This window comes from Cervus canadensis, chromosome 1, assembly GCF_019320065.1.
Source record: "Cervus canadensis isolate Bull #8, Minnesota chromosome 1, ASM1932006v1, whole genome shotgun sequence".
Classification (NCBI taxonomy): domain Eukaryota; kingdom Metazoa; phylum Chordata; class Mammalia; order Artiodactyla; family Cervidae; genus Cervus; species Cervus canadensis.
Genome location: NC_057386.1, coordinates 90915483 through 90942063, shown reverse-complemented (window position 1 = coordinate 90942063; position 26581 = coordinate 90915483). Strand labels below are relative to the sequence as shown.

Here is a 26581-nt window from a genome sequence, read left to right as displayed (position 1 = left end):
CATAAGAGTCATTAGCACGTTAATCATAGTTGCTTTAAATTCCAGTCTGTTAATTCCAACTTGCTTACCATATGAATGTAATTCTGATGCTTTCTCTGTGCTTTCAAACTGATTTTCTTGCCTCTTAGTATGTTTTGTAACTTTTTATCAAAAGTTCTACATAGTGTACTAGGGAAATGTAACTTCATGAAATAGGCCTTTATTGGTGTGTTAGTAAGATGTAGAGAGAGTGGAGTGTTCTACAGGCCTATGATTTTGTCTCAGACTTTTAGTGAATTTGTGCACCTGCCGTGAACTTTAGAAATGATTATCAGGTTTTTCCCCTCCTTAAGTAAGACAGGATGGCTGTAGGTATCTAGGGTTAAATATTTTCTTTCTTTCATGTAGAAGACTAGAGTGGGCTTGAGTTGGGTTTACCTGTTACCTGGGTCAGTTAGACTCTGACACAACTCCAGTTGGTTAAAGCTCTGGTGAAATAGTTTCTTTGAGAGTAAGACTTGTTAAGAAGAACCTAAACCTCTGGTGCATTTCACAATAGTTGTGTTTTCTCTCCCCCTGCTAGAAGCACAAAGGAAATTTCCTCTTTCACTGTGAGAAGGTGGTAGAGCTCCTGGAGGTAAAACTCACCATAGTATCTGGGCCTCTCTGTGTCTAGGCTTCCCTGGAGTTTCTGCCTCTCAGACTTGGCCACACTGATCCTATAGCAATGCCAGTTACAGTTTAGGGTTTCCTACCTTGGCACTGAGCTTCCCTGATGGCTCAGTGGTAAAGAATCTGCCCGCTAATGCAGGAGACACAGATATGATCCCTGGGTCGGGAGGATCCCCTGGAAAAGAAGAATAGTATTCTTGCCTGGGAAATCCCATGGAGAGAGGAGCCTGGTGGGTTACAGTCCTTGGAGTTGAGAAAGAGTCAGACATGACTGAACATCACCAACAACAACCCACATGTCTGGTTCTCCAGTTTGGGGGACAGTAGTTTTTCCTGTGACCTTACATCTCCTACTGATCTAAAATTAGTTCTGTTTGTTAATTGTTGTCAGGGTAGATTGAAGACTTCCTAGCTTCTTACATGCTGGCCCAGAAGCTGGAAGAACAAATTCTATTTTTATACTACTGAATTGACACATAAGAGTTAGCAAATTTACTAGACTTGGAAATACCTAATTTCGAAAAGGATGTATCAGTTTCCTATTGCCATTGTAACACTTTGCCACAAATATGGTAGCTTAAAACAAAACAACGATATTATCTTATAGTTCTGGAAGTCAGAAGTTAGAATTTTAGGTATTGGCAGGTCTGCATTCTTTCTGGAGGCTATAGAAGAGTTCTTTTTCCTTCCCATTTTCAATTTCTAAAGGCCACTTGCATTCTTTGTCTTGTGAACCAGTTTTTACATCTTCAAAACTAGTAACATTGAGCAGAGTCTTTGTTCAGCTGCCATCTCTCTGATTCTTTCATCTGATTCTCTCACTTTTAAAGATCTTTGTGGTACATTGGTATACTGGACCCACTCAGATAATCCAAAATGATCTATTTTATTGTCAGATGATTTGCTACTTTAATTCTATGTCCAACTTTAATTCTCCTTTGCCCCATAGTGTAGCATGTTCATAGGTTCCAGAATTTAAAATGTGGACATCTTGGGCACATCATTCTGCCTGCCACAACTGATATTTTCTTGCTTTAAAAGCAAATGTGAGGGACATCCCTGGTGGTCCAGTGGTTAAGAATCCATCTTCCAATGCAGGGGGACGTGTGTTTGATCCCTTGTCATGAACTAAAATTCCAATGCCTCTGGACAATGAAACCCAAGGAGAGAAGCCCATGTGCTACAATGAAGAGCCCAGGAAAGGAAAAAAAAAAAAGCAAATGTGAGCAGGATGAGCCAGTTTCATCAATGCACATGCAAATATTAAAAAAAAAAATTACTTAGTAAGGGGAGGCTAGGGTCAGAATTTTAAAACATGTAAGTATTTTTGGAACAATTTGGAGGATGTGAATTTACTATTTTAACTGTGAATTTTATGAAATTGAAATGTAGCTCAGGTATTCCTACTGAAAATTTAGCACCCAAAATGAGATATGCTGCAAGTGTAAAATGGGCACTTATATTACATAGACTTGGTATGATAAAGTAATAATAATATTGCATTATAATGTACATAAATTACATTTTGAAATTATTGGGCATATATTAGCCTAAATAAAATATATTTTTAGAATTAATTTATCTTAAATGTTTTTCTAACGTGATTATTAAGAAATCACACCTGCAGCTTGCACTGTGGTTCTTTTGGACAGAGCTAAGGTAGGACTGTCAGGGTTGCACAGGTTCTTCACATTGTTACTTGATTTCCCATGCTGGGCTGGAGTGTATGCTGCTGGCACAGCCGCTATTGACTGCTCTTATGGAACGGATGTTAGAAACAGCACAAAAGTCGTCAGGTCTACTAAGTGGGCTAGATATTGCCGATTGGCAGCCAGAATTCACATCCATTATCTTTAATATTTCCTTTATATTACACGGATTGGAAGGTTGGAAGGTAAATTTTCCAGACTTCTTGGCCACTAGGCTTATGAATGTGATTGAGGTTCTGCCAGTGAGATGGTAACTGGGCAACTTTGTGGAAGGCAGAGGCCATTCCCTTCCCCACATTGGCGGTTTTGGGGGAGGTCATCCTCCACATTCATGCCCGAGTCACCAGCTTTTTGAGGAGTGGCAGCCATTCAGTTGATACCAGTTCCCATTTCCTGATCTCTGGCATAGACACCATGGTACTATTATTACTTTGACACCTACTGACAACTCTTATCTCCCCATCTCTAGCTCTTCCAAAAATATTGCAAGCTTTTGATGATCTGTATAAAGAACATCTGTTAAAATGCCTAGACTGGCTTCTATTCCCTCTGCGAAACACTGCAACACACCTCATTTTCAGATGAGGAAAAGGAATTTCTAGATTTAATTCAGGCTCGAAGAAGAGTCAATGGCAAAAAACTGGGTTAGAATTAAGCTCTCTCATTTTCTTTAAAATATTCTATATCCACACATATAAAAAAGTTGCATAGTGTAGTAGAATATGAATGCTTGGAATTAAGTCTCTTTGAATTCTAGCTTTTCTGTTTACTAGCTGCATGGCCTTGGGCAAGTCACTTGATTGTGCTTATCGATCACTTGATTATCATCAGTTTCCTTATCACACAAGGTTATTGTAAATATTGAAATAGCATTTATTGAATTTCTTGTCTTATGGTTAAGAAATTAATAAATACTCAGTACTTTTGGAGAAGGAAATGGCAACCCACTCCAGTACTCTTGCTTGAAAAATTCCATGGACTGAGGAGCCTGGTAGGCTACAGTCCATGGGGTCGCAAAGAGTTGGACATGACTTCACTTTCACTTTCTTTTTTTTTTTTAATTTTTTTATTAGTTGGAGGCTAATTACTTCACAACATTTCAGTGGGTTTTGTCATACATTGATATGAATCAGCCAAAAATATGGAACGCTTCACGAATTTGCGTGTCATCCTTGCGCAGGGGCCATGCTAATCTTCTCTGTATCGTTCCAATTTTAGTATATGTGCTGCCGAAGCGAGCACTCACTTTCACTTTCACTCTTCCTTATGTCATGAAAATGAGCAAAAGATGATTGGGACACTCTCTTACACTTAGAAATAAAGACAATAGATGAGATTCTGTGATCACTCTGCAGTATTTTTTATACTGTATATAAATCTCACACATTGTGTTATAAGACAGTGGAAATCCTTATAAATGTATGTTCAAAAGGCAAAGCCCTTCCTTTTAGAAGTAAGTAATATGATAGTGTGTGATAGTGTGATAGTTATCAGTATATTTTAAATATCAGTATCAATAATGTGATAGCTCAAAATATATTTTAAACTTAAAAATTTCCTTAAAAACTTAAACTTGAAAAGGTCCTTAAAATTCCTTTGTTAGCTGGGGTACCCTCAATTAAACATTATTGAATTTTTAAAATGTACTGTACTAGTATGCAGATGCCAGTTCTCATAATGTTGATTCTGACTTACAGACCTTAATTTAAAGAATATATTTGCTCAGTCAGTATGTACCTGGAAGCCTCTAAAGTTTGTTTGAAGAGGGAATGACATTATTAAAACTGTTCTTGTCATACTATGAAACAACTACTGAAGTGTAGAGATGAGAATCTTAAAGAACAGTTAGGAGATAATAATTACAATGGCTCGGACAAATTATCACAAGGATTTATATCTAACGTGGAGAAATATGAGTGAAAAGGAAAGACTGAAGTTGAGGGAAATTTTGTAATAAAAATTGACATAAATCAGGGCTGACTAAACATGAGTCATTGGAGAAAGGCCAATGGTGAGTCCAAGTTTTCAGAATTAATATTTGTTCAGATGGCAGGGGAGCCAGCAGGCTGATGAAGAGCAAGAATGTCTTTACAGTTCAGGTGTGGCAGACATATTATATTAAGTTTATGATTGGTGGAATTTGAGATTCTTATGGAATATCCAGATAGAGATTCTTCTGTGGAGCTGAGATGGATCACAGACAGCAGAGACTAATTGATCCTAGGGCCCACTGGTGATTCTGAAGAAGAGTAGGCTTAAAGAAATAAGAGAATATTATTTTTGGAACCCAAGTAAAATAAAGAACTTGAAAAGGAGACAAAGAGTAGTAAGACATGAGAATAGAAACTGGGATAATCATATGTTAAAGACTGAGGAGATGAAAGAAAAGCATTAAATAAAAGGAGATTCTGTGGAGAAATGAAGAAAGTAGGACTCAGGAACTGCTAATGGATTTGGCATAAGAAGATGAATTTCTTTTGAATTCTGAGGGTAGAAACACAAATCAAAAGGATAAAATGGTGACTAGAGACACTGCATCTAGACATTTCTGAGATTTGCATTCTTTGTGGGTCAAAGCATACATTATAGCTTAATGGGTATGACCAGTATTATGGATTGCATATCTGGTCATCATAATTATATATGTTACATCAAAGTGTATTTCCTTTCATTTGTTCACAAATTGCATGTTAACAGTGACAGTGTTAACATTTTTGTGCTTTTTCAAACTTCAACTGTAGTCAAGTCTCCATAAAAGAGAAATAAAAACCATTTGGTTATTGTTTTGAAATGCCATGTGAGTCAGTAGGTTTTATTTCTGAATTCTTAGATAATTTATCAATGTTAACCGACTTAAATTTCACTCTCTTCCCTTAAAAGATATGTTAGGTAGTATCCAGAAAGTAGTCATGGAGAAAAGAGAAATGTCCAATGATCCTAATGTTTCTACCTGAGAGGGTTGTTTGTTTGATGTGGATTTATTTGTGTGGGGGGAGGGAGAGATAAAAAATAAATAACATAGGGCTAACAGAACTTATTTCTTTTCTGTTGTGCCTGATAATGACACAGCTTATCACCTTAAGTCATGTCATATTACATTTATTTCCACTTGTGGCCTTAGACAAAGCTACCAAATACCAAAGGCTTATATTACATCTCTGTTCAGATATCTTTTTCCTAGAAAGGAGCAAGAGACAAAGACTGCAATGATACTGTCAATTTTCGGACAAGATATCTGTATTAAGAGGTCATGACCATCATTCCTGAAGTTGGAAATGATTAGCAAACACTTCCATAAGTTACCCTTTATATATATGGTAACTACAATTACTCTTGATGTAGTTATGTGAAATTTCAAAAACATGATACCATGAGAAGCAAATCATTAAAATAAACCTGAAATATAAGCTGAGAGTCCCTTGGACTGCAAGAAGATCCAACCAGTCCATCCTGAAGGAGATCAGTCCTGGGTGTTCATTGGAAGGACTGATGTTGAAGCTGAAACTCCAATACTTTGGCCACCTCATGCGAAGAGTTGACTCATTGGAAAAGACCCTGATGCTGGGAGGGATTGGGGGCAGGAGGAGAAGGGGACAACAGAGGATGAGATGGCTGGATGGCATCACTGACTTGATGGACGTGAGTTTGAGTAAACTCTGGGAGTTTACTGGTGATGGACAGGGAGGCCTGGCGCACTGCGATTCATAGGGTCGCAAAGAGTCAGACATGACTGAGTGACTGAACTGAACTGTGACATTTAAAAAAATTAAGCATCCACATTGTCGTATTTTAAAGCACCTAAGAATACTTGAGTAATCATTAAGATATAGAATCTACTTTTTAAATATCTAAAGATATTTAAATGTTCTGATTAAACCTAACCAGAGATTTCAGCTTTTATGCTAGACCAATTAAAGAAATAAAGTATTTCACTTTGTAATAGCTGTTTACTCTTACTATATCATTAAGCTATTTTTTTTCAAGAATTTGGAACATGCAGTATCACTACATCATGGTGAGAAATATTCATTTTGTTGGAAATGTGTGAATTTAGAGAATTAAATGAAAATTATGAGAGGAATTTGGCTCTTTAATATGACTCCCAAATGCAGAGTCACCATTTTAATCCATTATTTTTAATCAGGCAGGATTAGGGTGGAAAACTTTAATTTTCTTACTCAAATAAGAAAGATTATAAACTTTGCAAACCATAATTCTAAAGGACAACATTTAAATTATATATCTACCATCCAAGGCTAATATCTACATGAAATATTCCAGGTAGATGAAGTTAATGTATGGCAGAACTCTAGAGAAGGTAGAATTCTCTGAATGAGAAAACTAAGCAAGTATTTAGTCTCTGCCAGGAAAGTGCTGCTGTCTCTGAAATTCTCCTTCTTCCACCCTGGTCTGCTTTACCAGAGTTTGTCCTTTCGGAACAGTTTTTCCATACATTCCTGGTGGCTTGATGGGTTACAAGCCCTAAATGGTAACAGTTAGTGTTGTTAACAGTTTGTTGTCATGGTTTCAGAAACACTAACTACAGTAGACAATTAAACCAGCTTCATGATATGCCTTTCCTGCAAGACGGAAATTCTAATTTTCCAGTTGTAGTTGGATCTGAAATTTGGCTTCACATGAGTTCAATATGTCCCAGGACAAAGAGAAACCAACTTTACACTGTGTGTTAAGTGGTTGGCACTACTTTTTCAAGCATGGGACACAATTTACAGACTGGAACATAATAGTAGGTAATAAAATCACAGGATTGATTTAGAAGTTTTTTTCATCCTTTTTTGTCCCAGAGTTTTTTGTCCAACATTAGGTTTTCTTAGTTTTTCAATGGCTATTGTTTATCTAACAAAGAAAGCAGAGATAGCTTAAATTCTGGAAAGAAACAGTCAAAGATAAGAACTAATCAATCTCCAGTAATTCTTTCCACTCATTTTGTTTGCTCCCTTTTTAAATTTCTCACCATGAGTCTCTGCAAGTTTACAATTTAGAGTTCCTTTGACCTTGTACAAAGAACTGCAGTTCCTTAAGCACAGAAGCTCTGGGTGTGAGGTGGACTGTCTGGAAATTGACATAAGAAACTAGAGCTCCAAAAAGGTGAGATAACCATTTCCCATTCCAAGAATTACATACAATTCTTTTCTTGTCTTAGAGGTAACAGGAAAAGTTGATTTAACTTAAGAATTAAAATTTGATTTTAAGGCCTGTTATGAGGTTAACATACAACTGGACAAATTTAGCATATCTGATTATACCCATGAGATATCAGTTTGACTTTGTAATTGATAACAAGGCCCAAGTTAATCAAATCAATTTATAGATATCCCTCACTGTCATAATTGGTGACCTTAGAACTTCAGTTGAAGTTATATCTGTACATATGTCTGCTAAGTTAGCTGGTATTTTCAGAAAGAAAATGAAATATAATGCATTTTTTAAAAAAAGAAAAGGAGAAAAGAAGATGCTTTAGACTCAGGATAATGCATAATGTTTTGACAGGAATAGAATGGTGAGTTTTCCTGAAAGTTTACTTGGTCACACCAGGTTTTATCTGATACTTTTTGGGAGAATGTCTGCACTCATGAATGACAATTAGTTGCATGCCTGTGTATTACATTCAATATTGGAATCTAATTCAAAAATGAACCCTACTTCAAAGAGCAAGTTGAGGTGGACAATATGGTCCTAAATCAAACAAGCTCTGTCGAGTTGAGACCGGACTGGGTGGTAGTGTCATTGCCAGAATGGGGATGCTCTGTAAACACTGGTTAAATTGAACATATGTCGGTAACTTAAAATTCAACCTATCATCACCATGACACAGAAGGATCCACACAAGCACCTACCTAGCAAGTTTCGGCCAGCAGCGCAGGGCAGGACAGGGGAACCGAAGCACCAGCGATGACCCCAGAGACAAGTAGGGGACTGGCAGCACTACAGTTACACTGAGAGAGCTACTTTGAAGCAGCTGCGGAAATAGACACATCTAACACCACTAAAGCTAGAACTGCCCAAAGGCATACTGAACCCATAGACACTCCAAAACCTACTCCTGGACACTGCACTGCCCTTCAGAGAGGAGATCAAGCTCCATCAGTCAGAACACAGGCACAAGCTCCACCAACCAGGGAAACATCACAGGACGCTAACCCAACCCCATCCACAGGGGTGGACTCCACAACCAAGAACTACGACCTTAACAGCCCCTTTTTAATTTTCTTTTCCTTTTCTATTTTTTTTCTCTTATAAATCACACTGTTTGTTCCCTCAACATATCTCCATCTTCGCACTAGCATTTAGCCGTGCTGTGGAGTTTTCCTCATTGTTTTTCTTGTTATTAAAAAATAAAAGTCATTTTAAGATTCTTTCTCCTTATAAATCACACTGCATATTTCCCAACATATGTCCACTATCACATTAGCTTTTTGTGGTGCTGTGGAATTTTTCTTGTTAAAAAAAATTCATTTTAAGATTTTTTTTCTTATAAATCACATGGTTTATTCCCCCTACATAGTTCCATCTCCATATTAGCCTTTTGTGGTGCAAAAGTTTTCCTCTTTGTGTTTCTTGTCAAAAAAAAAGCAAAAGAAAAATTCATTTTTTCAGGTTTTTTTTTCTTCTTTTTTTCTCTTTCTCACTTTTTTTTTTTCCTTGATGAATTTTTTTGGATTTTATTTTGGATGTATTCAATTGCTTTTCCTACTGTTCTTTACTGGCTGTAGCTATTCTTGAATATATATAAATCTTTTCCACACATGTCTATTCATCTTTGCTTTTCTATTTATTCTTTTCTCTTTTTATTTTTTTATTCCTCTTCTCCACCTCTTCCTTTTCTCTTTTCTTTCCTTTCTTCTCTTTCTTTTTTTATTCTCCCTTTTTTTCCTTCACTCTTTTTTCTTTCACCAATTAAGCTAAATTGTCGAGCTCTCTATGCTATATTCCCCAGTTGGCCTTCTGCTCATGCTCAGATTTCCAGATTAAGCATTAGCTAACTGTGTCTTCAGTTGGTTGCTGTCACCTCTGGTTTCCCTCACTCACCAAGTCAACCTCCTGTACTCTTTTCTTTAGAACACTTTGGTTATAACTGTATGTGTGAAAGTGTGTGTGTGTATGTCCCAGTATTTCTGTAATTACTACTTCATCTCCTCCCACTAGAACACAGGCACGAGTCACCCCTAACAAGAAATCAACACAAACCACCCAACCAATATTTCCTTCCAAGGGCAAAATTCAAAAGGAAGAAATAATACAACCCTGAAGGCTGGGAAAAGGAGACCTCAAGTGGAACAAGTTAGGGGGAAAAAAAAGATGATGAAAAGACAGAGAAATACAATACAAATGAAAGAGCAAGGTAGAAACTCACAAGACCAAATAAACGAAGAGTAAATAAATAATCTCCCTGAAAGATAATTCAGATGATAGTAAAGATACTCCCAAGACTTGAAAATAGATGGAGAAAATTCAAGAAGCACTTAACACAGTTAATACAATCACCAACGACATAGAAGAAATAAAGAATAAGCAAACAGATGTATAACACAATTACTGAAATTAAAAATACACTAGAAGGAACCAATAGCAGAGTAACTGAGACAGAGGAACGGATAAGTGAGCTGGGAGGATAGAATGGTGGAAATAAATGCTGAAGAGTAGTATAAAGGGGAAAGAATGAAAAGAATTGAGGAAAACCTCAGAGACCTTTGGAACAATATTAAATGCACCAATATTTTAGTTATGGGGTCTCAGAGGAAGAAGAAAAAAAGAAAGGCACTGAGAAAATTTTTAAAGAAATTATATTTGAAAACTTCCCCAACATAGGAAAGGAAATAGTCAATCAAATTCAAGAAGTGCAGAGTTCCCTACAGGTTAAACCCGAGGAAAAACACATCAAGACACATACTAATCAAGCTAACAGAGATTAAGCACAAAGAAAATATTAAAAGCAGCAAGGGAAAAGCAATAAGTAGCATACAAGGGAAAAGCCATACAATTAACAGTGGGCCTTTCAGCAGACACTCTACAGGCCAGAAGGGAATGGCAGGGTATATTTAAAGTACTGAAAGAGAAAAACCTACAACCACGATTACTATACCTAGCAAAGATCTCATTCAAAATTGACAGAGAAATCAAAAGCTTTACAGACAAGCAGAAATTAAGAAAATTCAGCACCACCAAACCTGCCTTGCAACAAATACTAAAGGGACTTACATAGCCGGTAAACACAAAAGAAATGAAAGACCTACAAAAACAAGCCCAAAACAATCAAGAAGATGCCAATAGGAATATATATATCAATAATTACCTTAAATGTAAATGGATTAAATATCCCAGCCAAAAGATACAGACTCACTGAATGGATATAAAAGCAAGACCCATATATATTCTGCCTACAGGAGACCCACTTCAGACCTAGAGACACATGCAGACTGAAAGTAAAAGGATGGAAAACAATAATCCATGTGTATGGAAACCAAAAGAAAGCTGGAGTGGCAATCCTTATTTCAGACAGAATAGACTTTAAAGAATATCATAAGAGACAAAGACACTACATCTTGATCAAGGGATCAATCCAAGAAGACATAACAATTGTAAATGTCTATGCACCCAACATAGGAGCCCCTCAATACATAAGGCAAACACTAACTGTCATAAGAGGAGAAATCAACAGGAACACAATAATAGTAGGAGACTTTAACACCCCACTGTCATCAATGAACAGATCATCAAAAGAGAATCAATAAGGAGACATAAACCTTAAATGAAACATTAGACCAAATGGACCTAATTGATATCTTCAGGAATTTCCATCCAAATGCAGAAGAATACACTTTCTTCTCAAGTGCACGTGGAACATTCTCTAGGATAGACTGCATCTTAAGTCACAAATCAAGCCTCAGTAAATTTAAGAAAATGGAAATTGTATCAAGTATCATCTCTGACCACAACACTATGAGATTAGATATTATCTACAGGGAAAAAAAAACAGCAAAACACACAAACTCATGGAAATTAAACAATACATTACCGAATAACAAAGAAGTTACTGAAGAAATAAAAAAAGAAATCAAAAAACTCCTAGAAACAAATGACAATGAAAACACAATGACCCAAAAGCAGTTTGGGTCTGCTTTTGCTGACCCAAAAGGAACTCAGGAAAAGCAGTTCTAAGAGGGAGGTTTATAGCAATAAATCATACCTAAGAAGCAAGAAAAGCTTCAAATAGATAGCCTAGCTCTATATCTAAAGCAGCTGGAAAAAGAACAAAAAACCCCCCAAGTCAGCAGAAGGAAGGAGACCACCAAAATCAGAGCAGAAATAGATGAAAAAGAAATGAAGGAAACAATAGCAAATATTAATAAAAGTAAAAGCTGTTTCTCTGAGATTAACAAAATTGACAAACCACAAGCCAGGCTCATCAAAAAAAAAAAAGGGGGGGGGAGAAAAATCATATCAATAAAACTAGAAATGAAAAAGGAGAGGTTACAACAGACAACACAGAAATACAAAAGATCATTAGAGAATATTATGAGCAACTATATGCTAATAAAATGGGCAACCTACAAGAAATGGACAGATACTTTCTCCAAGATGGAACCAGTAAGAAACAGATATCATGAACAACCCAATTACAAAAAGTGAAATTGAAACAATGATAAAAATCTCCCCAAAAAACAAAAGCCCAGGTCTAGATGGCTTCACAGGGGAATTCTATCAAACATTCAGAGAAGTGCTAATGTCTATTTTTCTGAAACTCTTCCAAAAAGTTACAGAGGAAGGAACACTTCCAAGCTCATTCTATGAGGCCACAGTTACCCTTCTACTAAAACCAGGAAAAGACAACATGAAAAAAGAAAATTACAGACCAGTATCACTGATGAACATAGACGCAAAAATCCTCAACAAAATTCTAGCAAACAGAATCCGACAACACATTAAAAAGCTCATACACCATGACCTAGTCAGGTTTATTCCAGTGATGCAAGCTTTCTTCAATATATGCAGATCAATCAACATGATACACCATATCAACAAATTGAAAGATTAAAACCATATGATCATCTCAATAGATGCAGAAAAAGCTTTGACAAAATCCAGCATCCATTTATGATCACAAATGCTTCAAAAAATGGGCATAGAAGGAATCTACCTCAACATAGTAAAGGCCATATGAAAAACCTACAGCAAACCTTATTCTCAAAGGTGAAAAACTAAACATTTTGCCTCTAATATCAGGAACAAGACAAGGTTGTCCATACTCACCACTATTATTCAACATAGTTTTGGAAGTCCTAGCTACAGCAATTAGAGAAGAAAAAGAAATCAAAGGAATCCAGATCAGATAAGAAGTAAAACTCTCACTGTTTACACATGACATGATACTATACATAGAAAATCCAAAAGAAACTATCAGAAAATTACTAGAGCTAATCAGAAAATTCAGCAAAGTCATGGGATATAAGGTCAACACACAAAAATCACGTGCACTCCTATATACTAACAATGAAAAATCAGAAAGAGAAATTAAGGAATCAGTACCATTCACCGTTGCAACCAAGAGCATAAAATATCTAGGAATAAACCTACCTAAGGAAACAAAAGACCCGTATATGGAAAACTATAAGCACTGATGAAAGAAATCAAAGATGACATACAGATGGAGAGATATTCCATGTACCTGGTTGGGAAGAATCAATATTGTGAAAATGACTATACTACCAAATGCAATCTACAGATTCAGTGCAATCCCTATCAAATTACCAATGACTTTTTTCACAGAACTAAAACAAAAAATTTCACAATTCATGTGGAAAAGAAAAGACCCCAAATAGTCAAAGAAGTCTTGAGAAAGAAGAATGGAACTGGAGGAATCAACCAGACTATACTACAAAACTACAGTCATCAAGACAGTATGTTACTGGCACAAAAACAGAAATATAGACCAATGGAACAAGATAGAGAACCCAGAGATAAAGCCACACACCTATGGGTACCTTGTTTTTGACAAAGGAGGCAAGAATATACAATGGGGCAAAGACAGCCTCTTCAGTAAGTGGTGCTGGGAAAACTGGACAGCTATGTGCAAAAAAATGAAATTAGATCACTACCTAATGCCATACACAAAGATAAACTCAAAATGGATTAAAGACCTAAATGTAAGACCAGAAACTATAAAACTCTGAGAGGAAAACATAGGCAGAACACTTGATGACATAAATCAAAGCAAGATCTTCTGTGACCCACCTCCTAGAATAATGGAAATAAAAATAAGCAAGTAGGACCTAATTAAATTTAAAAGCTTTTTCACAGCAAAAGAAACTAAAAACAAGGTGAAAAGATAACCCTCAGAATGGGAGAAAATAATAGCAAGGGAAACAACTGATAAAGAATTAATTTCTAAAATATACAAGCAGCTTATACAACTCAATATCAAAAAAGCAAACAACCCAGTCAAAAAGTGGGAAAGGGACCTGAAGAGACATTTCTCCAAAGAAGACATACAGATGGCTAACAAGCGCATGTAAAGATGCTCAACATCACTCATTATCAGAAAAATGCAAATCAAGACTACAATGAGATACCACATCTTGCCAGTCTGAATGGCTGTCATCAAAAAGTCTACAAACAGTAAATGCTGGAGAGGGTGTGGAGAAAAGGGAACACTCTTGCACTGCTGGTGGGAATATAAACTGATACAGCCACTGTGGAAGAAGGCATGGAGACTCCTTAAAAAGCTAGGAATAAAACCACCATATGACCCAGCAATCCCACTCCTAGGCATATACCCTGAGGAAATCAAAACTGAAAAAGACACATGTACCCCAGTGTTCACTGCAGCTCTATTTACAATAGCTAGAACATGGAAGCAACCTAGATGTCCACTGATAAATGAATGGATAAAGAAGCTGTGGTACATATATACAATGGAATACTACTTAGCCATAAAAAGGAACACACTTGAATCTGTTCTGATGAGGTGGACAAAACTAGAGCCCATTATACAGAGTGAAGTAAGTCAGAAATAGAAATATCATATATTGACACATATATATGGAATCTGAAGAGATGGCACTGATGATTTCATTTTCAAGGAGGCAATGGAGAAACAGAAATAGAGGCCAGACTTAAGGACAAGGTGGGAGGAGAGGAGGGAGAAGGGGAGGTGTATGGAGAGTAACATAGACATTTACAATACTATGTGTAAGACAGATAGCCGATGGGAATTTGCTGTATCACTCAGGGAACTCAAACAGGGCTCTGCGACAGGCTGAAGGGTAGGGTAGGGAGGGAGCTCTGGGAGGGAGGGGACATGGATATACCTATGGCTGATTCTTGGTGATGTATGACAGAAAACCACAAAATTCTCTAAAGCAATTATCCTCCAATTAAAAAATTAAAAAGAAATTCAACATATCAGCCAACCAAGCTCGTCATCTCAAGGAGGCATATTCCTCGTTCGTTCAGTGCTCCTTTTCACTGCTAAGAGGATACCATCCCCCCACCTTGTTGCTAATCAAACCTAAAACCTGGAAGCAATCCATGACTTTTCATTCTTTCTCATAGTCCACATCTAGTCATTCATGAAATTGCTTTTCTTACCTCAGAAATATGTCTGGAATATTAATATTTCTTCTTATGTCATTATCATTGAAATTACTGTGGAAGTTTCCTAATCTCTCTCTTCATGTCTAGGTTTGCCCTTTCTAATTCATTTTTTGCCCAGGAACCAGAAGAATCTTTTTTGAAAATACAAATCTAATCTTGTCACTACCTTTGTAAAACTGTGTGAAAACTTCACATTGTCTTAAAATATACAAAATTCTGACAAAACAATCCACAGTCTTTATAGCTCTAGCCTTAGCTCACTTTGTCATTTATGCTATACATCTTCCGACCCTCTGTCAGATTTCAAGCATTATTTACAGAATCTTGCTTCTAGGCTTTCATTGCAGGGTTAGGTATGGAATGCTATTACTCCTTCATTTTCACCCTATTCATGTTCCTTTCCTGTCGGTTTAAGAGTTCTTTTAAGAGATCTTCCTCACTCCTAGACAAGTTTAAATCCCCATATTCTGACCCAAAGCCTTTGTGAACTGAGCTCCTTCTCCATACTTCAATGTCCAGCTCAGGGTTCATACCTAACTTTAAGCTCCATGTCTTCAAGGACTGTTTCTATCTTGTTTACCCTTGGTCTCCTTATTTCTACTATAAATCCTGAAAACATAGTGGAAGCATGATTGAGTATTTATTTATGCAAGTTGAAAGAAATACATTAGAATGATAAAATCATTTGTATCAGCTTCCTTTCAAATGCTGAAGACTAGCGATTTCAAAGCATTATACCTGTATTGTCATAATTCATACTTTACTTCTCCTGCTTTGCACATTTGAATTGTTTGTGAGTGTATATGAGTGTGTGTTTATGTATAGGTGTGTGTTAAATGGAGGAGAGTGGAAAGAAATAAAGTGGAAAGAAATAAACTGTGAGTGCCAAGGCCCACCCCACCCCCATTTTTTTTTTTTTTTTGTCAATAGTGTGAAAAGCACTGTGGGGGACAATTTGCCTTCTTTTTATCAAAGTCTTGCCATGTTCTGAAGTCTTTTCTAGGCTTCTTAGTAGAAGAACATATACCAAAACATAAAGGTTTATAAAATGCAAATAGAAATCCTCTGGAGAATAAATCATAGCATACCCTGATTCCTCTGTCTGCCTTTAAAGATGTAAAGATCTGAGAGAATATATAAAACCTAATCCCTTCCTGTGGTTTTAAGAAAATATTGAGAACAAAATACATGTAAACCCTCAGCACATACTTGCAGTCACTCTAAGTAAATGTATCCTCTGCATTGTGGAAGAAGGACTTTTGTAACTCCCAGCTTTTGAAAATTAGCTAGCTTTTTTTCTCCCCGCCCCACCGCCCAAAAAAAACCACTTTATTGAGAAGTCTATATACTTTGGATGCAGTATATTTCTCAAATCCTGTACATTGGAACAGTATTTCTCTGTTGATGTTTATAAGTTTAATAAAACAGCTTCCTACATCTTTGGGGATTGGATGAGTTACATTGCACTATATCATACTTTTAAAATTTTTGAGAAGTATAGCTGTGAAGAAACTTGCGCTATATCATACTATTAAAATTTTTGAGAAGTATGGCTGTGAAGAAACTTGGGCAACATAGATTAACTTAGATTTCCCAGATATTTTATCATGTAACCAAACTCTTTGTTTGTTTGTTGGGTTTGAATGCTTGTTAAAATCCAAGTCACTCAGAAAGAAAATTGATGAATTATTCTAGTGTGATAGGAAAGAAAGTAAGTTCCACTCTAGCAACTTTATCAGTCTCTTTTACCCCTCAGATAACCTAACACATCCTAGTCTCAGTCACAATTTGTAAAATGACAGTAATCACACCTACTCCCTAGTGGTGTAATGAGAATTAAACGAGAAACATGTACTAGAATTCCTACACAAAAGTCTCTTTCATCTTCCAAACCAGAGGAGAAAAATTGTGATAAAGTACTTTATACAAAATATATACAGCAGCATTCATTGTAACATTATAATCATGACATAAGGATTTACATAAAATAAGCAGCAATGCTTTTTCCATTGCAGTAACCTTAAAAATGGAGGTTACGTACTAACTCCGGTTGTTGCCATCAAAAGTTGCACAGCTGAATGGCAAGCAGCACCACACGTGGGCACAGGGAGAACTTGATGGGCACTGCAATCAAAGCGCAGGGAGATGTACTTTACAGATGAGCGAAGCAACTGCTGAAACCATGGCTCTGAATGCCTTTTTATATTCACATCACTCTCAGCATGTCTGCAAATCATAAACAGACTTCAAGGAATGAAAACTTGGAAATTGGAGCACACAGCATCTGGGTTTCTAGACAAGTCTAGGTTATGAATTAGAAATGACTGAATTTGAATTCTCTGTCACATTTGTGCCAGCCCAGGGACCTGACCTTTATCCCCTTACTACTTCCTTCCCTGCTCCTAGGACCCACCACTTGTGGATAAAGGTGAATTCGAGCTAAAAGAACTCAGACACCACAGAGTAAACACTCACAACATCCTCTGCCTAAAGGGTTATACTTCACTGAAACAAATGATTTTTCCCCTCAAGAGAACTGCTGTAAGCAAATATATGACAGTTCACAGACTTTCATTCTGGTGAAGCTAACTAGAAATGGAAATCACTGAATCAGGTTTGAAATGAAATTTATCTGCAAGTCTCATTTATTTCAAGTTTCAATGATTTCCCCACGTGCATTTTGCTAAATTCATGTTAAATAAATAAGAAACTCAAAGCATGATTTCTCTTTTAAAAGGACAAGAAAGTAATACTAAATTTTAAGGCTTTGAATTCATGCATTCAGTTGAGTCAGTGTCAGTTCAGTCACTCAGTCGTGTCCGGCTCTTTGTGACCCCCATGGACTGTAGCATAACAGGCTTCCCTGTCCATCACCAATTCCTGGAGCTTACTCAAACTCATATCCATTGAATTGGTGATACCATCCAACCATCTCATCCTCTGTCATCTCCTTCTCCTCCCGCCTTCAATCTTTCCCAGCATTAGGGTCTTTTCAAATGAGTCAGTTCTTCTCATCAGGTGGCCAAATTGTTGGAGCTTCAGCTTCAGCATCAGTCCTTCCAGTGAATATTCAGGACTGATTTCCTTTAGGATGGACTGGTTTGACCTCCTTATTGTCCAAGGGACTCTCAGGAGTCTTCTCCAACACCCCAGTTCAAAAGCATCAATTCTTCAGTGCTCAGCTTTCTTTATAGTCCAACTCTCACATTCATACATGACTACTGGAAAAACCATAGCTTTGACTAGATGGACCTTTGTTTGCAAAGTAATGTCTCTGCTTTTTAATGTGCTGTCTAGGATGGTCATAGCATTTCTTCCAAGGAGCAAGTGTCTTTTAATTTCATGGCAGCAGTCATCATCTGAAGTGATTTTGAAGCCCCCAAAAATAAAGTCTCTCACTCTTTCCATTGTTTCCCCATCTAATTGCCATGAAGTGATGGGACCAGATGCCATCATCTTAGTTTTCTGAATGTTGACTTTTAAACCAACTATTTCACTCTCCTCTTTTACTTTCATCAAGAGTTTCTTTAGTTCTTCTTTGCTTTCTGCCATAAGGGTGGTGTCACCTACATATCTGAGGTTATTAATATTTCTCCAGGAAATCTTGATTCCAGCTTGTGCTTCATCCAGTCCAGCGTTTCTCATGATGTACTCTGCATATAAGTTAAATATGCAGGGTGACAATATACAGCCTTGATGTACTCCTTTCCTGATTTGGAGCCAGTCTGTTGTTCCATGTCCAATTCTAACTGCTGCTTCTTGACCTGCATACAGATTTCTCAGGAGGCAGGTCAGATGGTCTGGTATTTCCATCTCTTTAAGAATTTTCCATAGTATTTTGTGATCCATACAGTCAAAGGCTTTGGCATAGTCATTAAAGCAGAAGTAGATTTTTTTTTTCTGGAATACTGTTGCTTTTTTTGATGATTCAGTGGATGTTGGCAATTTGATCTCTGGTTCCTCTGCCTTTTCTAAATCCAGCTTGAACATCTGGAAGTTCATGGTTCACATACTGTTGGCTTGAAGCCTGGCTTGGAGGATTTTGAGCATTACTTTGCTAGCATGTGAGATAAGTGCTATTGTGCCATAATTTGAACATTCTTTGGCATTGCCTTTCTTTGGTATTAGAATGAAAACTGACCTTTTTGAGTCCTGTGGCCACTGCTACATTGTCCAAATTTGCTGGCATATTGAGTGGAGCACTTTAACAGCATCATCTTTTAGGATTTGAAATAACTCAAGTGGTATTCCTTCACCTTCACTAGCTTTTGATTAATTTCCAAGGACCAGACAGCAAATTAGCAAATAACAAAAGTTGTGTGTAGATGTTTGGATTGGATTAAGAACATTTTATTTTATATTAAGGTGAGAAGAAACATGAGGCATAGGAAACATACTACTGGACCAAGTGTATTAGAGAAGTTCAACTGGGCAATGAAATGCTTTGGCTTCTGATGCTAAGGTTTTTCTTTACAGAGGACTCACAGTTTCATTTATCTAAATTATATTTCATTACATATTGATTTTTGTTATTTGACTAATATAGGTAAAAACATGGATGAATCAGTAAGGAGTAACAGAGAAAAAATTCTGTCAGCAAAGATTATATACTATATGATTCCATGTACATAAGATTCTTGAAATAACAAAACTATAAAAATGTAGAACAGATCAGTAGTTATCAGCAGTTAGGAATAAGCTTGAGGAGGTGTGGTTATAAAGAAGAAACATGAGGGATCCTTTAGATGGACTGCTCTATATCTTGACTATAGTGCTCCATACAGAAACTATATATGTGATAAAATTACATATAACACCCACAAAAATGAGTACAAGTTAAATTTGGGAAGTCTGAATAAGAGTGAAGGTTTGTATCAGTGTTAATATTCTTGTAATACTGTGGTGTGGTTTTGCAAGATATTACTACTGGGAGAAATATATAAACAGTACAAGATTTCTCTCTATTACTTTTTTTTCCCATTTATTTTTATTAAGTCTGTTACTTCTTAAGAAGTGCTATGTGAATCTACAGTTGTCTCAAAATAAAAAGTTTAAAAATCTAATGTTTGCTTTTAAAGTGTCTTCATACTGTCTTTGGGGACTTTTTCTTTTAGATACTCTCCAATTTATTCTACATGAGAGGTTAATACCAAGATGTATCTAACCTCTTGCATCCATGCTTCTTTCATTTCTTTTTTCTACTGTTTAATATTCCAGTATGATTGTAGAAAAATTCGTGTATATACTCTATTAATGATTTGCATATGTGCTTTTTCCTGTTTTTGTCATTATGGACCATCTTGCCTTGGTACACATGGTACTCATGTGCAAGTTTCTGGGTCATTGATCTGCTCTCATAGTTCCTTGAAATTTGTAATTTAATCTCTGTTCCTTTTATAACTAAATTTCAACCATACTTTCCCAGTATAAAGATTTAAGACTGTACGTTTCCTTTAAAATACTGTTTCTGCATTTTTCCACAGGATTTGATGTACAGAGTAGTTAACCTTACTTAGGATGTTAAGCCACTCAGTTGTGTCCGACTGTTTGCAAACCCATGCACTGCAGTCCACAAGGCTCCTCTGTCCATGGAGTTCTCCAGGCAACAATACTAGAGTGGATTGCTATTTCCTTCTCTGGGGTATCTTCCTGACCCAGGGATGGAATCCATGTCTCTTAAGTCTCCTTTACCACTAGTGCCACCTAAGAAGCCCCAAATATTTGGGGGTTTATTTATTCATCTTTTGTTGTTGTTCTTTTACATGTTTAACTAAATTGCATAGTCTTGAGAGAAGTCTATGAGCTCCACGATACCTATGCTTTGAAATTTATTGTTACTTGATTCATTACCTACTAAATAATCAATTTTGGGAATGAGCCATGGTTTTACTCCTTAAGCCGTGTCCTACTCTTGCAACCCCTTGGACTATAACCTGCCAGGCTCCTCTGTCTGTGGGATTCTCCAGGCAAGAATACTGGAGGAGGTCACCATTTCCTTTTCCAGGAGATCTTCCTGAGCCAGAAATCAAACCTGGTTCTTCTTCCTTTCAGGCAGATTCTTTACTTACTGAGCTATGAGGGAAGATTACTGTAATATGAGGGCACAGAAATCTGTAATTTCATTAAAATAAAGCTGTTACTGTTACTGTTCAAATAATGTCTTCAATTATTTTTTGATTATTTGTCTTTTCAAGGACTAACAGAAAGATGCTGAATTCTCCCTCTATATCATTAGATTTACCTTCAGTTCAGTTCAGTTCAGTCACTCAGTCATGTCCAACTCTTTGTGACCTCATGCCAGGCCTCCCTGTCCATCACCAACTCCCAGAGTTTACTCAAACTCAAGTCCATTGAGTCAGTGATGCCATCCAACCATCTCATTCTCTGTCATCTCCTTCTCCTCCCGCCTTCAATCTTTCCCAGCATTAGGGTCTTTTCAAATGAGTCAGTTCTTCTCATCAGGTAGCCAAAGTATTGGAGCTTCAGCTTCAACATCAGTCCTTGCAGTGAATATTTAGGGCTGATTTCCTTTAGGATAGACTGGTTTGACCTCCTTATTGTCCAAGGGACTCTCAGGAGTCTTCTCCAACACCACAGTTCAAAAGCATCAATTCTTCAGTGCTCAGCTTTCTTTATAGTCCAACTCTCACATCCATATGTGACTACTGGAAAAACCGTAGCTTTGAATAGATGGACCTTTGTTTGCAAAGTAATGTCTCTGCTTTTTAATATGCTGTCTAGGTTGGTCATACCTTTTCTTCCAAGGAGCAAGTGTCTTTTAATTTCATGGCTGCAGTCACTGTCTGCAATGATTTTGGAGCCCCAAAAAATAAAGTCTCTCACTCTTTCCATTGTTTCCCCATCTGTTTGCCATGAAATGATGGGACCAGATGCCATGATCTTAGTTTTCTGAATGTTGAGCTTTAAACCAACTTTTTCACTCTCATCTTTCACTTTCATCAAGAGTTTCTTTAGTTCTTCTTTGCTTTCTGCCATAAGGGTGGTGTCATCTGCATATCTGAGGTTATTGATATTTCTCCTGGCAATCTTGATTCCAGCTTGTGCTTCATCCAGTCCAGCATTTTTCATGATGTACCCTGCATATAAGTTAAATATGCAGGGTGACAATATACAGCCTTGATGTACTCCTTTCCCAATTTGGAATCAGTCTGTTGTTCCATGTCCAATTGAGGCTACCTTATTAGAAGCAAAAGCAATTAAAATTGTATCTTATGGATGGATTTAAACCTTGATCATTTTTGTAGAAATCCTAAAAATATGCTTTGCTTTAGTGTCTTTTTTTCTGAAATTGATATAGTTAAACCAGCTTCCTTTTGTTTCTTAACTAGAAAGTGAACTAGTTACTATAACTGTAGAATTTTATTTCATTTCTTCTGAGAGTAGAAAACAATCAACAATCAGTACCTTATTGGATTATACTGGGATAATCACTTATGGTTCAAGATGCAATAGGACTTACTAAAGATTTTACAGTAAAGTTACTTTGCATTAAACTTTATAATTTCTATGTATTTTTGTAAGGACAGTGCATTGAAAATGCAGTTGGGTTTTATGTATTTCTTCAATAATTTATAAATCATCCATGAACCAGTATAAGTCCCCCTTTTTATTTCCCTCTAAGCAATTTTATTATATGTATGAAAGCAAACAACCCCCTCTACTAAAAAAAGTAAGAAAGAAAATTTATGTCTGCTTTAAAATTTTCAGAGATTTTGACTCTTACTCTTAGAATGAAGAATCTTCTAAATAGGGAAAGTAAGGTAGATTTATGTGCAGTATCACATTCTATGTTTGAATAAGTTTGATAATATCTTTATAATGTCCCTTAAGCAGGCCTTACCCTCATCTATGGGGCTTTCCCGGTGGCTCAGTGGTAAAAGAATCCACCTGCAGTGCAGTAGATGCAGGAGACATGGGTTCAATCTCTGGGTCAGGAAGATCCCCTGAAGAAGGACATGGCAGCCCACTGTAATATTCTTGCCTGGAGTATCCCATGGACTGAGGAGCCTGGTGAGCTACAGTCCATGGGGTCGCAAAGAGTCAGACATGACTGAAGAGACTGAGCATGCAGGCATGCGCCCTGTCCTATACTCGGGTGTACATTTTAGGAAGATAAATATGGAAAAAAATATATACGCAAGATCATTAGAAGAGAAACATGGGATAAACATTTAAGCAGATAGATAACCAATGCATTGAAAAATAAGAAAATAAAATAGCCACCTTTTCTGTTAAAATAAATCAACTTAGATAGGTTAGAAAGCATTCCAAACAATGTTTAGGGCACTGTGAAATATTTAGCTGATGTCATTAGGACTTTTCCCAGCTGGAGAATACTGATCCTTTTATGAGTAACAAATTTGGACCTCTTGATGAATGATCAGGATCTTCTGAAGCTTTCCACTTTGGCAAGCTTTCAGGAAAGTCTCAGCAGAAAGTAAGGTCATTTCTTTCCCCATTTAGTGAATGTTTAAGAAGTCAATAAAACTTCTGACCTTGTTTTATTTGGGACTTTTTTTTTTTCACTTGTTTAAATGATTGCATTTTAAAAGAAGTCTAATGGAAAAAGAACAGACATTGACCATGGATATGTCTCTAGTTTAACCTTTCCCAAAGCAAGATATTTCACAAGGTTGACAACAACTGCTGGTCACAGCCTTTCAGCTTTGTCTCCCAGACACATAGCTGCCTCAACTATCTTTCAAAAGCATGGTTCTAATCATGTAACACCTTTCACCTCCCATCTTAAAAAAATTCAATGACTATCTGTTAATTTCAGATCTATGCTGGCAATGTTTGACCTATATCTCCAGGTTAGATCACTTCTTAACCAGGTCTGAATTTACATTTACAAATTAACTTCACACTTCCTTTTATGTACCTATGCTCCAGCCAAACTCAGGGATGGTATATCTTCTGTCCGTGAATCATGCTATTTTCTTTCCTCGACTATTCCTTTACCTCATCCTCTGTTCAGTATGCCTGACATCCGATATTTTTCTTCTCAAGATGGGATTTCACCTCTTTAATGAACACCACTCTGGAACCCCTCTGAGCTAAAAATAACTCTCCTTCTTCTGAATTATGTGTTAGAACATTATATGTAGAAAATAGAAAATATTGCTTCTGTTATCAATATTATGTATCTACATCAGTTTCCCAGCAACCTTTCAACAGCAATTGATCAAGTGAATACTATGCTAGGAAATGGAATAGAAGTGTGGGCCTAACAGCACTGTAAGTGGACAAAAATGTCATCCAAGAAGTGTGGGATGACTAAATCTTCTCTAGAGCAGTAAAGAACAGTTCAAAATAATGAAAACAGTAGACTGGATCAGTGCAAACTGAGTAATGAAACCTCCAGTACAAAACTATTAAACCCTGTGATCCAGGAGGACGAAGAAAGTTAAGGAGGTATATTCCCCAACTACCCTCTCTCCCAGTTAGACTTCAGCCAAAGAATATAACAACGTTGATGAAAAGATTTTTAATGAGACAAGCTTTCTAAAGAAAAACAATGATGAAGACTTCTTTGCATATTTAAGAAACTGGCCTCATGAATTCAAGAAGTCAAGATCACAAATTTGGACTTCATTTTGTAGACTTATTATCAAACTGAATGGACCGATACATTCTCAGTTGTTCATAATTCTGAAAGATGTTTTTAAAAATTAATTTTTTTAAAAAAAATTAATTTTTAAATGTTGCTAATATAAAAGAAATGAATATTCCAGCACATTTGATGGTCACTCTAAGTGCTGGCACAGTTGCTACCCCCTCCTATCCTATAATTGTTTTTCTTCCATCTTGATATAATTAAGGAATTTTTCTTGCTTCTATCATGGACTGAATTCTTCCTGTGTGCCTGGAATATCACCCTCTTTCACTCCCTAGAGACTTCTTTGCTCCCAGTAACACTTTTCTTTCTGATTCATCAGTTTCTTCCTTTTGACTTACTCATCTCTACCTGTATACAAATAGGATCTTTTGTCTCCTCTCTTACAAAATTCCACCCATAGTCCAACATATCCCTTTACATATTTTTCTGTCTCTCCTCTTCCATTCTAAAAAAGCAAAAACAAAAACCTCTAATGATACTGGTTCCTTTCTCTAATTTATCACCTCTCATTTTTTCCTAAATCTATTCCAGTTGCACTTCCATACTTACAGTTCTAATGCAATTGCGCTTGTGAAAATCACCAGTTGTCTCTACATTATCAGTTCAATGCTCTGTCCTTTACCATATACAAACTTTAAACAGCACAGAGTAGAGGTGTGAAATCACTTCCTTTTGGAATTTCTTCCCTTCTTTGTTTCTAAGAGATTATACTCTCCAACCTTTCTCTAATGGTAGAGGCCCCCTGTTGTTGTTCATTTGCTCAGTCTTGTCCTAGTCTTTGTGATCCATGAGCTGAAGCATGCCAGGCTTCTGTGTCCTTCACCATCTCCCAGAGTTTGCTCAGATTCATGTCTGAGTCGGGGAGTCGGTGATGCTAGCTAACCATCCCATCCTAAGTCACCCCTTCTCTTGCCATCAATCTTTCCCAGCATCAGGGTCTTTTCCAATGAGTCAGCTATTTGCATCAGGTGGCCAATGTATTAGAGCTTTAGCTTCAGTATCTGTCCTTCCAATGAATATTCAGGATTGGTATCCTTTAGGATTGACTGATTTGATCTCTTTGTAGTTCAAAGGACTCTCAAGAGCCTTTTCCGGCACCACAATTTGAAGGCAATTCTTCAGCTCTCAGCTTTCTTTATGATCCAACTATCACATCCATATATGATTACTGGAAAAACCATAGCTTTGACTATATCAACCTTTGTCAGCAAAGAGATGTCTTTGCTTTTTAATATGCTAAGTTTGTCATAGCTTTTCTTCCCAGGAGCAAGTGACTTTTATTTTCATGGCTAAGTCACTGTCCACAGTGATTTTGGAGCCCAAGAAAATAAAATCTGTCATTGCTTCCACTTTTTCCCCATCTATGCAAAAAAGCAAAATGGTTGTCTGAGGAGGCCTGACAAATAGCTGTGAAAAGAGGAGAAGCAAAAGACAAAGGAGAAAAGGAAAGATATACCCATTTGAATGCAGAATTCCAAAGAATATCAAGGAGAGATAAGAAAGACTTCCTCGGTGATCAATGCAAAGAAACAGAGGAAAGTAATAGAATGGGAAAGACTAGAGATCTCTTCAAGAAAATTAGAGATACCAAGGGAACATTTCATGCAAAGATGGGCACAATAAAGGACAGAAATGGTATGAACCTAACAGAAGCAGAAGATATTAAGAAGAGGTGGCAATAATGCACAGAAGAACTATACAAAAACGATCTTTATGACCCAGATAGTCATGATGCCGTGGTCACTCGCCTAGAACCAGACATTGTGAAATGCAAAATCAAGTAGGCCTTAGGAAGCATCACTACGAAAAAAGTTAGTGGATGTGATGGAATTCCAACCGAACTATTTTAAATCCTAAAAGATGATGCTGTGAAAGTGCTGCATTCCATATGCCAGCAAGTTTGGAAAACTCAGCAGTGACCACAGAACTGGAAAAGCTCAGTTTTCATTCCAGTCCCAAAGAAAGG

The 26581-nt window shown here is 36.8% G+C and overlaps 1 non-coding gene across 1 annotated transcript; it reads right to left on the bottom strand.

The window, feature by feature from the left end:
• Nucleotides 1-3495: 3495 nt before the first annotated feature.
• LOC122424829 lies at nt 3496-3602 on the bottom strand. The gene has a single exon (XR_006264570.1). It is a non-coding gene; the product is annotated as a U6 spliceosomal RNA (small nuclear RNA).
• Between the last annotated feature and the right edge of the window lie 22979 nt (nt 3603-26581).